The sequence below is a fragment of the Chinchilla lanigera genome, unplaced genomic scaffold (assembly GCF_000276665.1).
Source record: "Chinchilla lanigera isolate Chin_1 unplaced genomic scaffold, ChiLan1.0 scaffold00080, whole genome shotgun sequence".
In the NCBI taxonomy this organism is placed as follows: Eukaryota; Metazoa; Chordata; class Mammalia; order Rodentia; family Chinchillidae; genus Chinchilla; species Chinchilla lanigera.
In genome coordinates, this window is record NW_004955481.1 from 5,748,681 (window position 1) to 5,757,547 (window position 8,867).

An 8,867-nucleotide genomic window follows, 5' to 3' on the forward strand; every position below is an offset into this window, starting at 1 on the left:
CAGGGTGTGGAAGAGGAGTGGGACAAGATGCAGACAGTGGTGCACCAGGCCAGGGAGCTCACCTGGACATTCACTGTAGTAAGCTTGAGATCGCCAGCCAAGGGGCTGGGGATTTAGCTCAGCGGCACAGCACCTGCCTGGCAACCACAGCATCATGAGTTCAATTCCCAGTACTGGAAGAAAATAAAAGAATCACCAGCCACTTCCAGGTGATTGATGGCTTGCAGGTCAACAAAAGAAAAGTAACCAAAACAATTTGGTACCAGGAGTGGGGTCATTGCTGTGACTATACATGACTGTGTGGTTCAAGAGCCTTTGGGAATGGCTTGTGGGAAGAGTTTGGAAAGGTTTGGAGATGTCACCTGAAAGAGTAGAGCTGGAATGCCCTCAGCTGTTCTGTATGGGAGATTCTGGTCAAAGCTCAGAAGATCAGAAGGCTGATAGAAATCCTGCTGGTAAAGACTGGGTTCGGAATGTTTCTGCTGGGAAGAAGGACTGCGTTAGGTTCTAGACTCCAGAAGATGTGTGTTATGTCTTGGCTAAAAGTTTGTCTGCATTTTACTCATGTCCAGAGACTTTGCTTGAGACTGAGATTAACAGCAGTGGACTAATTAATCTGGCAGAAGAAATTTCAAAGCAGTCAGAAGTGGAGGCAATGGCATAGTTATTGTTGGGGGCTTTTAGCCAGATTTATATTGAGAACCAAGAACAAAGAGCCCAGCAGAATGATTTAAGACATTGTGAGTTTGGGCAGAAAGGAAGCTCTAGTAAAGCTGTGAACTGCAAAGATAGAACTAAGGAGATCTCCACTGCTGAGAAGGAATAGAAGAATATAAAAGATGGCCTGAGGGCATCACAAGAAGTTGCAAGTCTCCACATTTTGCAGCCTCAAACCTGCAAAAGTGAAAGATTTTGCTTTGAAGAGAAAGTCACAGAGCACCATGATCCAGAATGGCAGTGGCATAGAGAATTTGTTCCTCAGAATTAGGGTCAGAGTGCTCAGTGAGCCAAGCACTCAACCCCTAGAGCCAAAGGAGAAGAAAGCCTGGCATCATCCACTTGGCACTGGCTATAGGTACATGCAGAATACAAGACTTCTGGGGTTAAGAAGGCTTACACCTAGATTTCAGAAGACCTGAGATTATCCTTTGTTTTCCCTATTCTTGCTCAAGTCACTCAACAGAGGCTGGGCCATCCAGGTCTCTGAGGTACAGGGAGGACCTGGCTTTTAAAAAGTCATATTACAAAGAGGAAGAAAGAAGTACAGCTGGGGCTATGGTGTCACAGCAATTATTTTGTTAAAGCAAAAGCCTGAGGAGTATTGCTTATGTGCTACACACCTTCTGGATGCCTGTTTAATCCTCTGTCACTTTTAGGAATCAGGCACAGTGAATCCCCAAGTTACCAAGATTTGAGTTGTAAACTTTCATATATGGGCAGACCTCATATTACAAACACCAGTAGATGTGAACAAATCACAGAAGCAGCTCACAATATTTATAGTTGTTGTCCTGTACTGTACCACCACTTTAAGGTACCTGTAGAAACAGAAATAATTTACAGTATTTGTGTGTGTGTGTGTGTGGTTCTTTATGCTTTACATTGTATATTGGTGTTCAAGGTATGTACAACTCACTTTGTCAAACTTATGAATGAATCCAATTTATGAATGTTCTCCCAGAAGGGAACTTGTTAGCAAGCCAGGGACTTACCATACAATTAATTATGCCCATTCTACATGGAAAGAAATGCAGACACAGAGAGGTGAAGCACACTGCCTGAGGTCACACAGCAGGAACATGTCAGCACTGGCTGTCAGGCCAGGCAACCCAGGGAGGGGATCTGAGCTGCTGACCACTGCACTCCACGCCTGTCATCTCAGATGCTTCTCCAGTGAGAGCCTCCTTTCATAGACCCAATCATCTGTCACAAGGGACAGGAACTGTTGTGACTGTGCTGTGCCCCCAGGTTGGGCACTGCCCAAGTCTCTTGGGTTCCTGTCTGAGCCCTGCGTTCTGTGCCCGGGCTGTGGGATGCCCTGAGTGTCACAGCTCAGACTCAGATCCTGGCCTCACGCTCTCATCCTGGGCAGAGAGTGGCAGGTGGTGGGTGGAGGCTGCTCTGGGTGTAGACTACACTGTGGAAGCAGAAGGGACACTTGTCTTCAGCCTACAGGTGGAAGGGCTGAGGTGGAGGGAATGGCGTTTGCCTTGGAGCAGAGCACGCATGATCTAAGGGGAGGGCAGCTGTCAAGGGGAGATCCAGCTATCAAGGGGAGATCCAGACTCCAAAGCCAAGCTCCCTCCCCTCTTCCAGATGACACCACCCAGCTTCTTCTCCCTAGCTGCCCTCCCCCCACCCCTTCGTGAGCAGGTGACTCTTTCCTCTCACCATGTCCTTAATGAATCCAGGGAACCTATGGGAAGCACCTAGCACTGCCCTGCCACTTAGGCATCACTTGAGTGAGCTCTCTGCCTCGCTCTGGCCTCTGGGTTTGTGCCACAAAGTAGGCCATGTCTCCCAAGGAATCTGGTCAACAACATGCAGAAGTGGGAGACTATCGCAGATCCCTGCAGTGAGCCTCAGTCTTCCTGCCTCGGATTACTGTGCACTGTGGGAAGAAAGAACAAGAGACACAAGAGCGGTGCAGCGGGAACCTGGGATGACCAGCTGTTCACAGGGACAGAAGGCCACGAGGCAGCCAGAACCTCAGCACTGACTGACTGAGAAGGACATGATCGGATCACTTCACCAGGTGGTGGTGACCTTAGCTAATGAGGATCTTTCCCAGGAGCCTCTTTAATCTTAGTAGGCTTAGTCTGAATCTGAGTCTGAGACTGACACTGACACTTAGATTTAGACTTAAACTTAGTGGTCTTAGTCTTAGTCTTAGTCTTAGTCTTAGTCTTAGTCTTAGTCTTAGTCTTAGTCTTAGTAGGAGGAAGAGGAAGGCCCACCCACCCCTGATGGGATAATGGAAAATCTCAGAAGGGTGATACCAAACATCCCAAGCCTCTGTCCATCCCTTAGGGAAGTATGTAGAACTAGCCATTGTGAATTTCTGGTCCCCAGCAGAGATTTTCACCTCCCTTATTTCTAGACACTCTACCTCTGCGAATGCAGCCCAACATTAGCTTATCATTTTTAGCAACCGTAGGGTTCAGTGGGTTTCATCAACTAAAATTCAACGTGGCAGCTGCCCTTCAGCCTCCCCTAGCAGCTGCCATCAGGATCAGCCCCAGCTACACACAGTGATGGAGTCGAGATCCGGAAATAGGAGCAAGGCCAGTCCCCTCCCTCTGTAACTCAGGACCTGGCCCCCTCCAGCTCCACACAAGGCCCAAGACACCCTGCACAGGACACACAGGCTCAGGCGCCTCCTTCCTGTCAGGAGCAGACAGTCCTCTGCTCCCAGCACTGTCACCCGCTGAGTGTGGAGTGGGAGGCAGCAGACACTCGGGGGTCCTCAGTGGTGAACAGGTGAGCAGCCCACAGGAGCTGCTTCAGTTCATCCTCCAGAGCAGCAACCTCCAAAGCGAGTAACACAAGGTGAAAACCATTGTGAAAGTGGGTGGAGGGGGAACTCGACCTCCACACTGGAAACTACAGTGTCACAGGCCGCACACAGTCTGTGGTCCTTGAAGACCTGAGCACAACTGGGCTGCAGAGAAGGAGGTCACAGGGCACAGGGTCTGTGCGAAGCTCCCCTGCAGGGAACAGGGCTGGCAGTGCAGAGTCAGATCCCGGGGGACAGCAGACGTCCGGCTTTGTGCGTTCACTGCATGCTGTGTGCTTACAACAGTGGCAAGACTCTCTCTCCTTAAGGACTCCCTGCAGCTCCTGATGGCTACACAGTGAGGGGCTGAGGTTTGCATCCTGTCAGCCTCTTGTGTTTCATTCTTTCCATAATGGTCAAGGCCCTGGGATTTAAAATTTTAGTTTGTTTGCAGTGCTGGGATTGAGCCCAGAAACTTGTGCATGCTAGGCCAGCGCTGTGCCACTGAGCCCCAATCCCAGCCTGAGGCCCCGAGTTTTAACCTGGCACATGGCTGCCCATAGTAAAGACAGTGATGCTAGCTGTGGGGTGTCGAGCAAAGGACTTCATTTTTAGTGCCTCAGTTTCTCTGCCTGTGTCTAAAACTGTGATATCTGCAACACCCTGGCAAGGCAGTAAGAGGATTAACAGCACTTAGAACAGGGCCTGGGACAGAGCCTGTGATCACTGATACTCACTTTGAACTGCTTGTCTGTAGAGAAAATAGGAGGAAATGTTTTCCAATGCTGTTTATCTGGCCAGAGCAGGAAAATTCCTCAGGGTCTGAGGTTGGACCTCCTTGGGTCGAGGGACCTGGACCCCTGGTAAGCGGCGACACGGTGCAAAGAAGACACCGGAGACCAGGCTGATGGTGCAGATCCGGTTTATTGCGGAAGTACCAGGCATTTTATTGAGCAGGCTAGAGGCATGGCAATGGAGGCTGGCTAGGGGCGTGGTTTGGAGGCGGTACTTTTGGACGAGGGCTGTGCGGAAGTAAGAGGTCAGAGCGGGACAGCCTAGGCAGGGCAACTCACTCGGTGTGCCGAGGACATGACGAGTCCGAGTGTGCTCAGACTCGCTCCTCCGCCACGGTCGTCAACCAGACCTCTGGACCTCTCTTTCCCACAAATTCCCCCTCTTTTTTTATAAAAGCCAATTGAATTGAGGCCATCATAGCCTGTTTAGAGGTTATCATTTGTAACCAGGTACACATCATACGAAGCACGATTAACGCAAGAAGTCCTGGAAGTCCCAGGAATCCAAGGGTAAGTAAATTGGCTGGTGAGCATAGGCGCTGTAGGTTATGTAGGAGATCGGAGAGGACATCGTCCATTAGAATAGGAACTTGGATAGAGTCAATAGGTTGTATTTGTTCAGTCAGTTGAAGAGAGACGTTGAAGTAAGTGCTGTTGTAAGGGCCAAGGATCCACTCACGGAACGAAAGACGAGCAGAAGAGAGGTTGGCTGGTTTTGGTGTGACACAAAGTGGGGCTGACGAGAAGCGTTGGTCACAGGGAGTGGTAGCAACATGCCAGAGGTCCTGAATTTCATTGTCTATGAGGTCAAGTTGTTGTTGGAGATTAAGCTGAGCCATATGGGTATATGCATTAAGCTGTTGTTGTACTCAGAAAGTTTCAGCGGCAGTATGGGAAAGGTTGTTAAGTCCTTGAGCGGTCACGGTGGATTGGGTGAGCCTGACGGCTGCTGTGGCTCTGGCTGCTGTGGCTGTAATAAAAGCAATAATAAGGGCGATAATAGCAGAGGCTCCGAAATCTCTCTTGTGTATCTGTAGGGAGGTGGAAGAAAGCCGGATAGGAAGTGATGGAGCTACCCAATCAGAGATATTAACTGGCACCCAAAGGACAGAAGGGGTGCGAAGGATGAGCATATATGGAGGAGTTCCATTTCAGCAGTTAGACAGGTAGCAGGTGCCTGCCAAGGAGCAGTTAAAAGAGGCACCCGTGGACAAGAGAAGTAAAAAGGGGGGGGCAACACAGGCTGCTGAAAAATATGAGTAGTTATTTTTGTAAGTGAGGTTAACCAAGGGTAACCAGGAGATATCATTTGGGGGCAAGCTTTGTGAGCAGAGTGAGTTGATTGTTGTTATTTGGGCAAGACCACCAGTGCACATTTCGGTGATACCACCAGAGCTGCTGGTGGCATTAAGGAGGCTAGGGTTGGGAATGGAATAAGTGCCATTAGTAATAGAGGTATTGCCCATGAGCATCATCGGAAGGATGTCAAGGCATCTGAAGTTTCCACATAACTGATGGGAGGAGAATATAGAGCGTCTCCCTGTGAAGGAAAATGGGTTGCATCCTGTAAAGGGGAGGGATCCATTGTCCCCAGGGTGAAGAAAAGGAGAGTCCATAGAGCTATATAGTTGTCTTTTTTGAAAGGTCTAAGTGAAGAAAGGCAGGCATCCCAAGTGATATCTGTAAGTCTAAAGTTAGGCTTGGAGGTTTGCAAGGGGCAAATAGTGGTCGAGCAGTATCGAAGATTTTATCAGAGAAGCAGGGAAAGTTTTGAAGTGTGGTGTTTGCTCCTGGCTTGCATCTGCTCATGGGGGTGAGGAGGTTAATCTGAAGAAACTTTTGTTGTTGGCCACTCATGTTGAACCTAGAGAAGTCTGCTGTGGTGTAATTGAAAAGCGTTAGATGGGCGGTTAGGTTGTTGGGCTGGTCTGAGGTGTTGGCACAAGCCTGAAAAGTAAAGGGGTTTGGAAAATTGGTAGGCAGAGTCCAGTTGGAGAAGGAGACCATCGCGGGTTTTATGTGGGGATCACAGGGAATTCCTGGAAAGCAATGGGTAGTGAAGAATTTAGGAAAAGTAGGAGAGTCAGAGGTAACAATAAGAAGACCAGGTGGATTGCGTAGGGCTGCCCAGACAGGGATAGAGACCTCGGCTGCCTGAGCAGAGTTGATTGTAATAATGGCACATATCATCAGGAACAGCTTGGCAGTGGTTGTTTGTTCAGGTGAGAACGTGTTCTAGGCTTTGTTGCAAAGCGCCTTGAGGGCCCCCCATGTAACTGGGGGTGCTGAAGTGGTCTTAGCCAGGTGTCGTCTCCTGCGCCGAGTTGGTCCACCCCCTGAACGTCTGTCGTCGAGGGTCATTTGTTTCATCTCTGATGTCGTCAGTTGTGGCTGGTTGGACATCTCGGGCAGGAACCCACACTGGATGGGGTGCTGTCTCTGGAAAGACACAAGCAAAACCTCAGCCTTGGGTTAAGAGTAGGGCTGGGGGCTGCCATGATTGTGTCATGGGATCCTTCCAGCGCACAAGAGGGAGTGGTGTTGGAGGGGCCAGTAATGGGCCCCAATGTTTATGGGCCAGGGAAAGACCCTTTTCATTGAAAGTTAAAAGATTTACGGTTATGAGAGCTTTTGTTAGCAGTTCATCTGGTGTGCTCCAGGGGTGTAATTCCCCCTCTTTTTTAAATAAAGTTTTGAGTGTTTGGTGAGTTCTTTCTATGATAGCTTGTCCTTGAGGATGGTAGGGAATGCCATGATGTAAGGTTATGTTGTATTTGGCACATGTGTTTTTAAAAGTTTGACTGGTATAACATGGTCCCTTATCTGTTTTTAGGTCCCAAGGGACCCCTACCATTTCTAGAGCGCGTGAGGCATGTTGTGCCATTTCTCCCATCATGGCTATAGCCATGGTAGCTCCAGAGAAAGTATCTTTGGTTACATGAATGTATTTTAATTTACCGAATGGGGGAAAATGGGTGACATCCATTTGCCATCTGGCATTGGGACAGAGTCCTCGGGGGTTTACTCCCTGAGGTTGGAGAGGGCCAAATGGGAGAAAGGGGCACACATGGAGCAACTACGGACCAGATGTTTACATGTAGCTTTAGGGACCTCTGGGAGAAGCTGATGAATGGCTTTGGCTGATAAGTGAAATCTAGAATGAAGTGTTTTTGCTTGCAAGAGTGGGTCAGACAGGGCTGTTGGTACAGCTGGAATAGAGACTAGGCTGTCAGCTAGTTGGTTTCCTTTGGCAAGGGGACCAGGAAGTCCCGTATGGGATCTGAGGTGTTGTATATACCAAGGGTGTTTTCTATGTTGAAGAGTGTTTTGTAAGGTTTTTAAGGCTTTATATAATATAGTATCCTTTTGTTTTAAGATGGCATGTGCGAGGACGTGGCAGACTTGAACTACATACTGACTATCAGAGAAAATGTTGATGTTACAGTCTGGACAGTATTGTAGAACCTGTAACACGAAGGCCATCTTCCCCAATGGCTTCTCTCAAGCGTTTAAGAGTAGAATGTTCATGGGGATACCATCTTAAGGGGCATGTAGGATTTTGATTTAAATTTACAGGAAACATATCATTTATTTCAGTTTCCCATTGTTCCCAATTTTTTGCTTGACTGTCTCTGATTTTGCATAATCCTTCATAATAATCACCCCATTGTTGGGATGGTTGTACTTTAAAATCTCTTTTTGTATGATATCCATCCCATGGATTTTTAGGGTGTGATGTCTGAGTAGTGCCAGCAGGTGGTGCTGCAAGATAAGCCGGAGGCTCGTCCCAATCAAGTTCTGCTTTCATCAAGGGGCAGGGCTTATTGCGTGACAAAGAGGAAGTAGCCCGGGGCAGGGAGTTTTTGTTCGGCACCATCATGGGTGGAGAATTTTTACTCAGTGCCGTCTTTGGTTCTTGTTTTAAAGAAGTGAGTGAGGGGTATATATTGCTTGGTTTAGGTGGGGGAGTCAAGGGTTTTGTATCATCTGGCTTGGGGGTTTCTTTGGCGTTTGGTTCGTATGGGAGGGCCACCGACAGGGAGAGATCTTTTTCGAGCTGTTCTGTGAGGGAAGGCTCAGCGTCTGGAGCTGCCGTGGCACACGCAGCAGAGTCTGCTAGGAGAGGAAAGGCTTCTGATCCTCCCCAGTAATGCTTTCTGAGCCTGTTAAGCAAGCTCTGATAGTAAGTAAAACTGGTTGGAGCCCTACGGGAAAGATTTTCCTTTCATGTTGTTCTGCCGTTTGGACCCGCCGGATAAGGAGGGACCATGTCTGCGGGTCCCACAGATTAGCAGCTTTCAGCCAAGGATTAAAGGGAAGGAGAATTCCCCAGTACTGGGAGAGGGTCTTATAAAAAATTTTACAATGTCTAACCTGTAAGAGAGCAGCAAGTGCCTGTGCCAGTGGGCGCTGGTCCTTACGAAGCGCAGAGCCCATGATGTGGGCGGGGGCCACTTACCGACTCCCAGGGGGCACACAGTGTCCCTGTTCGAGGGCACCACTTCAGGTTGAACCTCCTTGGGTCGAGGGACCTGGGCCTGTAGTAAGTGGCAACATGGTGCAAAGAAGACACCAGA

General features: G+C 48.8%; 1 long non-coding RNA gene across 1 annotated transcript; it reads right to left on the bottom strand.

The window, feature by feature from the left end:
• Positions 1 to 4,800: 4,800 nt before the first annotated feature.
• Positions 4,801 to 8,867, bottom strand: LOC106146467. Its single transcript, XR_001230916.1, has 2 exons — positions 8,750 to 8,867; positions 4,801 to 6,729 (listed from the first exon to the last, which is right to left on the bottom strand). It is a non-coding gene; the product is annotated as an uncharacterized LOC106146467 (long non-coding RNA).